Here is a 13,141-nt window from a genome sequence, read left to right as displayed (position 1 = left end):
ATCATTTCATTAAAACAACGTAATATCTTTACAGTTTTTAACTGGCAATTGATTGACTTTTAAAAAATTGCTTAAAAAATTGTTTTCTACGTTGAAATTAATATTTCAACAAAATTCTATCCTGAAATATTAATATCATAAATTTATAATTTTATTTTTCAGTAATTAAACAAAAAAAAAAATAATTTTTTTGAGAAATATATTTAAAGCTTGTTTTTTACTTAAAAATACAATATATTCATATAAATGAATAAATAGACATAGAATTATTGTTTTAGTATAAATTAATTTATTTTGTTGTGCATGGGCAAGTAGTTTAAAATTTTAATATTAAGAGAGTATGTAATTTAACAAATAATTATTTCTTTTCTCGAGGAGAACATAAATTGCCCTCATTTATAACAGTGAATTTTAAGTATATGATATTAAGAATGTTCATTCTATTTTGAATTGTCAAAGATACATTTTGAAAAAGGATTTTAAACATTATATGGATATTTACTATTGTAAAAATTTAAATTCATACCATACTTTTTTTGAAAATGAAACAAAAATCTATAAAAATTAAATAATTATTTATTTTTAATTGAAAATTACAAAACTTTAATTTTATGTACACAATATTTGTCAAGACTGTTAGTTAATAATATTTTTACAAGCACATATGTATATAAAATTTAAAACAATTCATAAAAATGCTTTATATCTGCAACAACAAAATTTAAAGTTTGTTAATTGTTTTAATGATAGATAATAGGAAAAAATAAGTTAAAGAAATCTCATTCTTAGGATGTATACATTTATTCTTTTGTTTGGAATAAAATAATAAAACGGAAATAAAGAAAACAAATTTCCCAATCATGAATTGATATCACTTGAAAATTAAAATTTTATTGTGATGATAATATATGTAGCAGTCTCTCGGAAACCTGCACAGCTCAGGACAAAAGACAATGAGCAAATTTATTCAAATCCATTGCGATAATTTTCTATTTTTAACATAATAGAACTATAGTACTAAATATTCAATACATTAATAAATTTGTTTCTTTCTGTCAGAGCATTTAAGTAATGAATGTAAAAGAATAAGAACAGTTGCTAATGTTTAAATACACAAAACTAGGTTTAAAGAATTTTTTTAAAAATTCAAAAATTATTTTTTTTAACATGAATATTTTTTACAACTTAAACCAAAAGTTTAGCTTTAAGCAAAGCAGTTTTAAGAGTATGTTATGTATCAGGGAGTTAATTGCATATATGCGTGAACCCACTGGAAACAGGTAGCTTAATTAAAGTCAGACATATTTGCATTAAAAAACCATTGCATTAAATTTTTTTTATCCTAGATACTATGTAGCCAGCAATGTTGTAGAGGCAACACTAAGAATGGTTTTGGCTCCCTTGTTCCAATCTTTTGGAAGAATTATTTTATTTGGGGACTTTGATTTGTTTTGGAATATTTCTATAATTCCAGGCAAAAATTCTCCTTCATCAATATCATAGCTACCCCCACATTTTTTAAAAAACTTTGCATTGCAACACAAATTAATTTTAAATGGTTTCTAAATTGTAATGCTGTTGGAATTACTTGTTTAGATCTGATTAAACTAAAAAAAAATTTCATCATAATCTTGACTAAATCTGGATGTTAATATGAATTTAAACTTTTTCTCACCAAGTAAAAAACTTTGTAGTTGCAGCATAGATGTAGTGGTGATAATGATGCCTGTTTGAATAGGTTTCCACATAATTTTATTTTTGAATTTTTAAGTTTTGGAAAAGTGCTATTTCAGCAAAAAAGGCTATTGTTTTAAAGTATTGAACATTATCAAATTTACTGATGGCCATTATTGGATGCCTGGAAGTCATAAGTGAAAACCATTTATGAATAAGTTGAATAAACCAGGCTGTAGCTTTCAAACAGGGATCATTTTCCTCACTAGCAAAAAAGTTGAGGGCTGCATTAACATCCTAACTAAAAACATTACCTGCTTTTGACACTTTCATTTTATCAAAATGCTTATTGTCCAGATGGGCAAATGTTAATTTTGGAGTTAAAGAAAGCTCCATATCTTTCTGATAGTTAAGATTTTTTTTTAAGTGAACTGCTTCAACTTTATTAGACGAGGTTATATTTACTTAAATAATAAATGTTTTGTTCTCCCAGATTTTATTTTAAGAGTGATGACTTGACATTTTTAAGGAGATGAGGAACATCTGGTATAAATGTAATGATTTGTGAGGAATCGTGTGGGTTTTGCAGCTAGTATTTTTTCCACACGATATGGCATATTTTGACCACATTGATCTGTTTCCAGATCCCATATCTGAAGTTATATTAACAATTTGCAAACCTACTTCGTGACATTTTTTTATTATACCATCAATTAGTTGCCTTAGCTCACTCCCACAAGATGAACCATTAGTAAAATAATAGCCTACAACCTGTTTCCAGCGAGTACCAACACCACCCAAAATGAAAACAAGAGCATGATTTGCCCTTCCAGTTTGAGAAGGAAAAGTAACATCACCGAAGTATGTTCCTGTTAAGGCATCAAATTCTGTACTTTCGGTGATAAACATTTCATTAAGTGCAAGATTGCATATTTTATCCTGGGAGGAGTGAAAATTCACGACCTTAATTTTCAACAAATCAAAAACTTCCTCATAGATTCCGGGGCAGAATTTTAAATTTTGCAACCTTCTGTGCAAAGTCCTTATTGAAGGAAAAGGCAAATTTAGAGACAATATGTGGTTGTATCCACTTGTACCACAAGAAAATTTTAGCCCAAGGGCTACTTCGATGATTTTATTTGACCATCTTAATCCGCCCATGGATTTCTTTTTTAAAGCAACCAATTGATCATCATTAAAGATGGCATTAGAAACTTTACTTTTGAGGTCTCTTTTGTCGACTCGTTTTTGTTCATAGACCGCTTGTGACTTTTTCCTTAATATTATTTGCAAGTTAGTGTTTAGTCGCTTTAGTGTAGCAACACCTTTTTTTAGCTGTTCTTGAGGGCACAAACAACTTCAACATCACTCTCCCTCTCCAAGCAACTCCCTCTTTTTACAACTCTTTCTTGAGCGTATGAAAAGATAGTAGGGATAGCAGTTTTCTTCAATTTTTTTGCATCAAAATCAGACCATTGATCAGCATCAAAGTGCACCGGTTAAAAAATAATTAAAAATTTAAACGATAAAATAAAATATACTGAATATTGTCGCCTCATATTTTCTGTTTTAGATTTGGAAGAATTTATTTTCTTTTTATTAACTAAACCTGATAAACATGGTTTTAAAATTCTCATAATAATTATTATTATAACAATTTTAAGCACTATAAAGATTTCTTATAGCTAGCCAGTAAAATTAAAATAGTAATAGCAAATTCAAAACATTTTAGAAAATACATATTACATTGCAAGAAGAAAAAAAAATTTAGGAGACATCTCCAGAGAAATAGATGTCACATATTTTAAGGATGCACATTTTAACGTTAATAAAATAGTAAAAAGATTAAAAACCGGTGCACACGTAACTTTATATTCTTCAATAAAAGAAACGAAGGAAATAAAAATATGACCACCGAAGCCGACGTCTTCAGGGGGTACCGGCCTCGGTAGCCATTAAAAACAAAACCATTTCTAATTGAGGGAGAAGCAAATGCTTAAAATATCTCCCTCAGTACCCCGATGGTTTTGTATAGAGGTCCAGGAAGAACAAGATACATTCAAAATAATTAAGAAAAGAAACTCAATCAAAATCATCAGAAAAATAAAAACTCACTACGTCACAGGTCAAGCATCAACCTCAAAAGCAAGTAGAAGAAAAGAAAACACAAAAAACAACGCCCCCTATTATAATGCCCCTTCTGCGCATTATAATAGGAGGCGTTGTTTTTTCAGTTTCATTTTGAAAATTTTTCTTCATAATTAGAACTAACCAATTTTTGTACAACAATGTAAGAGTGAAGCACTGCATTTATCACAAACTCTGTCGGATACAATAACCCACCTCGATCACAAATTTTGATGAGGTTGAATTCAGTTACACAATCCATTTCTTTATCTCGAACCAAAAGATCCCTGTACATAGTACAAGTAGTATGCTTTAGTGCTGCTTGAGCACAATAGCCCGCTAAATATACTATGACAGGCATTGATGTTTAAAAAGTAGTCATCAATTGGTTCTTTTTCAGATGAACTGACTTCTTTCTCATCAAAAAAGGTGATACTTATATCATCTTTATGATGAGAAGACAGTCTAAGTTGTTGAAAATATATTTTTCATCACAAGTAAGAGGCTCACACTTAGTTTTACGTATGCGTTTACCTTTGAAAGGGGTTTTTACATTAACAATGTCCCACCAAGTAGATATAATGTGAATGTATTGACTCATTTCTTTACAGTCAAGTAAATTGTGCTTTGAACCAAGTTCTCGCAACGCAATAGCAGTGTTAGCATTGAAAATTTTCAACAGTAACTTTATATTCTGGCGTTCAAGATTGGATGGCCACAAAGCTTTTCTTGTCAAACCATATCCATATTTTAATAGATTGTTTGATTCCAACTCGTATAGTTTACGAATTGAGCCAAAGCTAGCAGTTTGTACCTTTTCGGTATCAGAATCAAAGTGGGGGCAATACATATATTGCCCATTTTTTTGATTGATCCAGTTATTACGAAGGCACTTAACCTCATGTACTGAATCAATTACATAAGAAAGAGGGTGTGGATTATCAAAAGGGTGAGGATAAACATAACTCAGTTTTGAAGGACCGCAGAAAAGCGACATAGCTCTACGATTAATAGCGTTATTATCGGTCGTTACAGCAAAAATTCTGTAACCAATATGTTCTAGACCAATAATAACTCTATTAATCAGAGCATGCAAATTTTCTGCAGTTATAGTAACGACAGGCACAATATGAGCAACAATTTTAAATGAACTAAGTTTACTTTGAATCATAAAGGTATGAGCACTAGTTGCTAGACCTTAACTATCGTGTGACATACCCAGTGGCGACGCAAGGGAGGGGTTTAGGGGTTTAAACACCCCCCTTGAGCTCAGACAAAATGGCAAAAATAAAAATTTTAGTAAAAATTATGCGAGCTATTATTTTTTAAGACAATATATTTTTATGTGCCTTATGCCTACTTTTTTTTCACATGGTATTTCTCAGAATACAGAAAAAACATTTACTATAATAGGGTTGTACTTTTGAAACCAAAATCACGTGATATATATATATTTGCTGTTCTTGGATCTTTAGGATGTCAAAAAGCAAGAATTTAACAATTTTTAATTACTTTGAGAAAAAATCACGACCTGAAATTAGTGAGGTGACAGCATCTAGTACCAATGTAAGTTTTTCTGTTGTACAGAGATGTGATACTTCCGTTGAAGAAAACGTTTCTAGCATAACAAAATCTGATGAATGTTAAAGTGGCCCTCAAAGTGTTACTACATTGTACTTTTTTTCAGAAAATATTACATTATGTTCTTAAACTTAAAAAATCAAATCAAAATTTAACTAAACAATGTTGTTTAAATAAAAAGTCAAAATTATCTAGCTGTCTAAATTAGGGAAATAATAATGCTTTATTACAAACTCGAATTTCTCTTAGTAGTTTCAGAAAATTATGTACACCCCCCTTGAAAAAATTCTGCGTACGCCACTGGACATACCTACCATGTTCCCACCTTTGTAATCAAGGTAGGGTTGAATGTGGATTTCATCAAGCATCAGAGAAACATATCGTTGCTCTTTTTGCAGAGATGAAATCATTTGCTTTGCATACATTAAAAACATCGAATCACATTGCTCATGTTGTGGCGTCGTGTGCAACTTAGCACTAATTTTGCGTAAAGTACTTGGATCAGGTAAGGTTAAAGTACCAGACTGACGCAAGAATTTGTACGCTTGGGGGGAAACGTAAAATAACAAGCAAGAGAGGATTAGAGGATTAGAAGAATACCTAAACCTCTCAGGCTTACACATTAAAAAATTCAACTGCTCTAAAATAAAATCAAGGGAAACCTTATGTTTATCCTCAACAATATCCTTCAAAGAAGTCAACAAAGATTCAACAATTTCCAAATAATAAGTAATTGGATCTTTCGAATCAATTTGCTGCTTCTCAAGACGTTCCAATGTATCAAAAATGTCATTTATTTGGCCAACAGCTATAGGTAATTTTTTACCATCATGTCTTAGCAGTTTCTGGCCTTTAAAACTAACATGCATACATAAATTATCATAAACAGTAACAACATATAAAACATTTGGTACATCTTCATCAGAAAAGTTCAAAAAGTTCACCTGTTTTTCCCCGTTGAAAAGGGCATGCCAGTTTTTTGGCAGAACTTCATCACCTAGCAGCATTTTCAGCTTTGACAGTGAGTCGAAACTATTATTCTCAGCATACAAACATGCCGCTTCTTCACTGGCTTTTAATGCCTCAGCTAGTTGTAGTTCTACAATTTTTTGCTTTTTTGATGAAGGACTCTCTCTTGAAGAACTAGCTGAGGACAGATATGAAGGGCAATTTTGGAATAGGCAGGGGACTGACTCTTTTTCCAGCACAGGCCGATACAGCGTGTAAGAAATATGTCTCCCCGTCCTTTCATCAAAGTGAGAGGCCTCTCTTCTTATATCTTCAGCACGAAAATGTTTTTCACATACCTATAATTAATAACACACAATGAATATTCACAATATAATATAATTGAATTTCTGTTTTTTTCTTTTTTCGTTTCCAAATTTTAATTGTTTTGTATTTCGATTATTATTATTAGTTTTTTTTTTGGTATTTATAATCAGAAGATTTCTTCAGTTGATCACAAGGCGGTTTTTTACTTATTTATCGTTTCAAAAATAACACTTTTGATGTTTGGTAGCTTTTTTATGTTTAATGATGTCTATTTGTTTACTAGATGTAACTATAATTAATTCATATCAAATAAGTGCCTATTAATAAACGGAAAGTTAAATAACACTTTGTTCCGTTGCTTTTTTTTAATGTTCAATTAGATCAATTCTTTTACTGCATGCAACTATAATTAATTTATAACAAATAAATGCTTATTAATAAAATGAAATGAAATTAATTAATGAATGAAATTAGAATAATGAAAATCAAAAAAAAAAATTCTTTCCCCAAAAATATGTTACAAAATATATTTCCTAGTTAACTGATTCTTAAATATATTTTCTAAAGTTTTGGTTCATAAAAACAAAGTTCTGCTAAATGTAATCAACAATCTCCAAAATAAGTGTTCGTTAAGTAATTTATTCACGAAAATTTTCTTTATTCAAAATACTTTTTTTAAAAGTATTTTAGCAGCACACTAGAAGAACTATAAGTTAATAATGACACCAAACCTTGATATAGAATTAGAAACTAATATTTTTATCACCGAACATTGGTACATTTAGAAATTCTTCAATATTAAAATTCTTCTCAGGCATATTTAAATTTAAAATTCTAATAGCTAAATATAAACAAATGTAACTTCTATCAGCATTCTTCAGATAAACACATATGGTATTTTTTTANTCCAATGTATCAAAAATGTCATTTATTTGGCCAACAGCTATAGGTAATTTTTTACCATCATGTCTTAGCAGTTTCTGGCCTTTAAATCTAACATGCATACATAAATTATCATAAACAGTAACAACATATAAAACATTTGGTACATCTTCATCAGAAAAGTTCACCTGTTTTTCCTCGTTGAAAAGGGCATGAAAGTTTTTTGGCAGAACTTTGTCACCTAGCAGCATTTTCAGCTTTGACAGTGAGTCGAAACTATTATTCTCAGCATACAAACATGCCGCCTCTTCTCTGGCTATTAATGCCTCAGCTAGTTGTAGTTCTTCAATTTTCTGCTTTTTTGCTGAAGGACTCTCTCTTGAAGAACTAGCTGAGGACAGATACGAAGGGCAATTTTGGAATATGCAGGGGACTGCCTCTCTCAGGCCGATCCAGCGTGTACGAGATATGTCTTCCAGTCCTTTCATCAAAGTGGGAGGAAGCACGAAAATGTTTTTCACATACCTATAATTAATAACACACAATGAATATTCACAATATAATATAATTGAATTTCTGTCGTTTTTTTTGTCGTTTCTAAATTTTAATTGTTTTGTATTTCGATTATTATTATTAGTTTTTTTTTCTCAATGAGATCAATTATTTTACTACATGCAACTATGGTTAATTTATATCAAATAAATGCTTATTAATAAAATGAAAACTAAATTTCCCTGAATTAATAAAAGATATTATGTATATATTAAGATTATGTATATATTAAGATATTATGTATATTTCTCAAATTATTATTAGCAGTCGTTGCAGCACTTAAATAATTTATCGCTCGAAAAAAAAAACAAAGGAAAAAAATTAAAATCAACATGTGAATAAGGATGAGAATGATGTTAGTATAATCCCTTTCATTGAGAAAAATAAAAGTATTAAATAATAAGAAATTATATGAAAATTGACATTTAAATTTAAAAATTATCAAAGACTTACTCTTGAGTGAGCAGTTATTTTGTAGTTTTTCCTTGGAATTTTCCGCAACCACAATTGCTGCAATTCTGCATCTTGAGGGAACCGAAACACAGAAACTTTATGGTTTTCATCATAGTTCCCTCGACACATGGGGACGCAGCACACATAAACCATGCTGGCTGCCTGAAAAATAAATAGACATTAAGACTTATGGCTGTAACTAAAATATTTATTAATACCTTAATGTCCAATTAGAATAATGAAAATCAAAAAAGAAAAATTTATTTCCCAAAAAAATATGTTACAAAATATATTTCCTAGTTAACTGATTCTTTAATAAATTTTCTAAAGTTTTGGTTCATAAAAACAAAATTCTGCTAAATGTACTCAACAATCTCTAAAATAAGTGTTCGTTAAGTAAAAATTACGTTAAGTAATAATTCACTAAATTTTTTTTTATTCAAAATACTTTTTTTAAAAGTATTTTAGCAGCACACTAGAGGAACAATAAGTTAACAATGACACCAAACCTTGATATAGAATTAGAAACTAATATTTTTATCCCCGAACATTGGTACATTTAGAAATTCTTCAATATTAAAATTCTTCTCAGGCATATTGAATATAAAATACAATCGAATGCTTTTGTAATTTTATATTTGAATACTAAATTATGTTATTTTATAATTCAAATGGAAATAGATCAAATAACACATATAAATACATTAGAGACTCAAATAATGTCTCACAACATAACACTGCAAGTTAAATTATATACGTGCTTTCAATCCGATTTCAAACTTAATTTACAACATATTACAGAAAAATCTATTGAAATCAAACATAACACATTAATAAAAAAAATAGTAACTTTTACTTACTTTGATATCTCTTTAAATGTTCGATAAAAAATGAAATTTTGCTGCAACATTCACGTGTTTAATGGAGCTTTAAATGGCGTTTCTACGTTAAAGCTACAGACGCTATTGCCTTCTCTTCGTGACGTCACGGAGTTGAAATCGTTGAGCCAGCAGGCCTTGACCTTCTAGTAGGTTATGTTTTGGCACGCATGTTTGACAAGAGAGCTACTTGATGTGCTTGATTCTTTTGCATGTTTGTTGCAAATCCTACAGAATTGACTAAGCACTTCTATGTCCAAAACTTTTCCCGTGTCCACAGAAAGAACAGCTGCACATCCATTTAGAGAGGAATATCCTCGTTCCTGCCATGTTACACCACATCTATTTTTATGAGTGGAAATCAACTTAGAAGCTTGTAACATTGAAGATTGTGCTGCTGTATATGCAGCCTCTGGCAGTTTTATCTCTTGCACCCTGTATGAAGTTTTGGTCATGAATGGAACATCAAGTGTGCTGAACAGTTTGTGTGCTGCTGAAAATCCTTTACCAATAATTCTCATTCCTAATACAACAAGAAGATTGAGTGTGCTCCCATTGCCAACACTTCCACTTAAAGTGAATCCCTTCACGAAAGAACAGTCCTTGCATTTCAGAGAGAAGTTTGATTGGAGTCTTCAATCAACAACAGTCCTTGCTTCAAACAATATGGGCAAGGAAGTAGTTTAGCAATTATAGAACACCATAAATTTTTCATAAAAATAACTAAGTAGCTTAACAAAGTAAATTCAACCATCTAAGTAAGTAGAAACAGCACCAATTCATCCGGACTCGGCTGGCTAGGTCAGGCCCACACCTCCAGGTGAGGGCTAAAGTCGAAATCGAATGCTGATCAACGGCGAGCTCTTTTTATACTCGTTGAGTGCAGGCGCGCTCCGTTCGGGAAAGCTGATTTGCATTTGGCTGGTCGGCTTCTTCCAGCCGCGTTGCATTTTAATGAAGGAAGCTTCTGTGATGACGCCACAGTAGCATGAATATTGACATCAAGACTTGAATATCAAAAATTCTATTACCAGAAAGGGTTTCAAAATCTTAATTTAAGGAAATATCAGTCAACCCTTTTCCAATTTTAGATGAACTGGCACTTTGTGTAGGATCAGTTACATTCCCTTTAGTGTCACCTATAACAAGGGCAGTGGACTGATTTCCAGTAAACTTTCGCTTCTTCTGACGAAACTTTCGTCCCTTCGTGTTCGAAACTTTTCGTGCAATAAAACAATTTATTAAAAAAATAGAAGTAAAGCAAAAATTTAATTTAAAACGAAACAACTTATGTAACAAATATGGAGTAATAAAAGCGAATCGAATAGCGTGCGTCAATTTGAAAAAGATGTAAACAAACATAAATTTGGATTAGATAAATGAATTTTTTCATGAAATATTACTTGAGGTTTCAAAGTAGCATTTTAAAAAAGAACGGGAACTGCAAAAGCTGAGTAAATATTTAGAAAACTAAGATGATAAAATTTTAGTTTCAATTTTTGCAGAGTTGCTTATTTCTAATATTTTTTTTTTCATTTACAATTTCTATGCATTATTTCAAGAGGGAAGGGTTTATGGGAGGGAGATCTTTAATATTTTTCCCCGAAACTTAGTTTCAGTGTAAAGTTTATTTATGTATTAACTGATGAAAGTTTTGAATTCTTCCAGTAACACTCCACTCTTGTTGCGGATGGCACTGGACATTTTCTATGAGCCCAGAAAAGGAATGCAATGGTATGTTTGCATCCACCTGTGCTTGCAGCACAACCATCACATTGAATTGATATTATGTTTTCAACCATCTCAATACAAACTAATACGCTTTGCTTAAATGCTCTAGCGTGATTCGTCCCTTGAAAGTGCAGGCAGTCTGATCTCGTTTAACCTGTACATATCCACTTCATTCTCTATATGACTCTCTGCTGATCTGAGATGAAAAGAAATGTTTTGAAAAATAATTTGAAATGATAAATATTAATGGTTAAGTCTATAAAAAAATTATAAAGTAAATTTCAAAAAAAGTTTTAACGAATATACCTAGATGTTTTTTCAGCATATTGCCAGCAACAAATTCAATCGAAACTTTGCTGATGCATTTTCTTATGCTATTGAAATTTGAAAAGTCACAATGCTCTTTTATCTTAGTAACAGATTCATTAGTGATAACTTTATAAATGTATCTTAATAAGCCTTTTTCTTCAGTCACCAGACAAAAAAAGTAACATTATAACAAACCAAAAGTTAGCAAATCATTTATCGATTCGCTTCCTGTAAAGCAGTTCTTTACACGTGCTCTCATTTGTGCGATAATCTTAACAGAAGCAAATTTTTCTGCTAGTAAATTTAAAAATTCATTATCAAAATCAGCATCTTCATATGAAACCAAATCCTCTTCTGTGATATTTTGGGGGATATTCTTGACAATTTTAACAGAAGGCCATGCAATTCTTCTAAACATGGATAAAGCAAAACTGCTTAAATGCTGCAGATATCATCCATATCCTTCTGAAAGAGTAAATTTACTTAATTTCTGTGAGAACTGGTAAAACGAATGTTGCTTATAATTTATTACCAGGATCAGAATACATTGCTGAGAGTTCTCTTGCATAGTATCTATCACAGTTTGATGAAACCATTTTGAACTCTAAAGCATCCCATTTCTGCATTATTCTCTTCAAGCTGCTGTTTCTTGCCAGTCTGCTTGAGAATTTTTAAAGGCTTGTCTCCATCATTGATAAGTTTGAACAATTCCATACAGAAGTCGCACCGCAATGTTAATCAGTGAAGCCAGTTGTATCTTTCTCTCAGTAAGTAATCAATATTACTTGGAATCATGCGAGCACACCAGGTGCAGAGAATGCAAAAAGATTTTAACAGAATTATCCTGTTTCATAAGGCTGAACAACGAGTTGTTAACTCTACATAAATTGGATGCCCCGACAGTTACAGTAGTTACGCACTGTTCCATTTTAATTTTATTCTCACGAGAAATTTTTACTGTGTCATAAAGGACTTCAGCAGTAATTACTGTTACATGCATTAACCCTAGGTATTGGCATACAACTCTGTTCTCTTCTGAGTTGCAATACCTATTGCATTACCATAAATGCTTTTCACTGGAAACATCTGTGGATTCATTGATTATTATGGCAAACATTTCTTCATAGATTTTCTCCATGCAAAAGTGCAGGATCAATAACTCTTCTTATTATGGCAGATAATTTTGTTCTGTGCGGTTTGTCTTTTAAGTTGATGTTAAACGAAGAAATAGAACTTGGTGATGGAAATTCATTTTTCGAAAGTTCTGTTAGTTGATCCCCACTACGTACGCTCGTAAGACAGGCAACAAATGCAGCTAGCTTTATTTCAAATTAAGTAATTGCAGTCTTTTGAAAAAATATTGCAGGCAACTTTTGCTGAGTTGGTACAGTTATGGTACCAGCATTTCTTACATGTTTTTGGTAGATGCTTGGTCACTGAGGTTATTCGTTGGGCTTTCAGCTGCACTTTGCCAAAAGCCTTTTCAGGGGCATCTCTGACCACCTGAATCCACTTACAAAATTCTTTATCGGTTAGCCAGGATTTTTGAAAGTTTTTATTATACTTTGCGCATTTACCTATAATGTTAACCCGTACAAACAGGACGCCTAATTATTTCCGTTCGAATTTTTTTTTTACATTTTTCATATCTGTGTTAGTATCTGGAAGCATTTTGTGTA

The sequence above is a fragment of the Parasteatoda tepidariorum genome, chromosome 10 (assembly GCF_043381705.1).
Source record: "Parasteatoda tepidariorum isolate YZ-2023 chromosome 10, CAS_Ptep_4.0, whole genome shotgun sequence".
Taxonomy (NCBI): Eukaryota; Metazoa; Arthropoda; class Arachnida; order Araneae; family Theridiidae; genus Parasteatoda; species Parasteatoda tepidariorum.
This window is presented reverse-complemented; position numbering follows the sequence as displayed.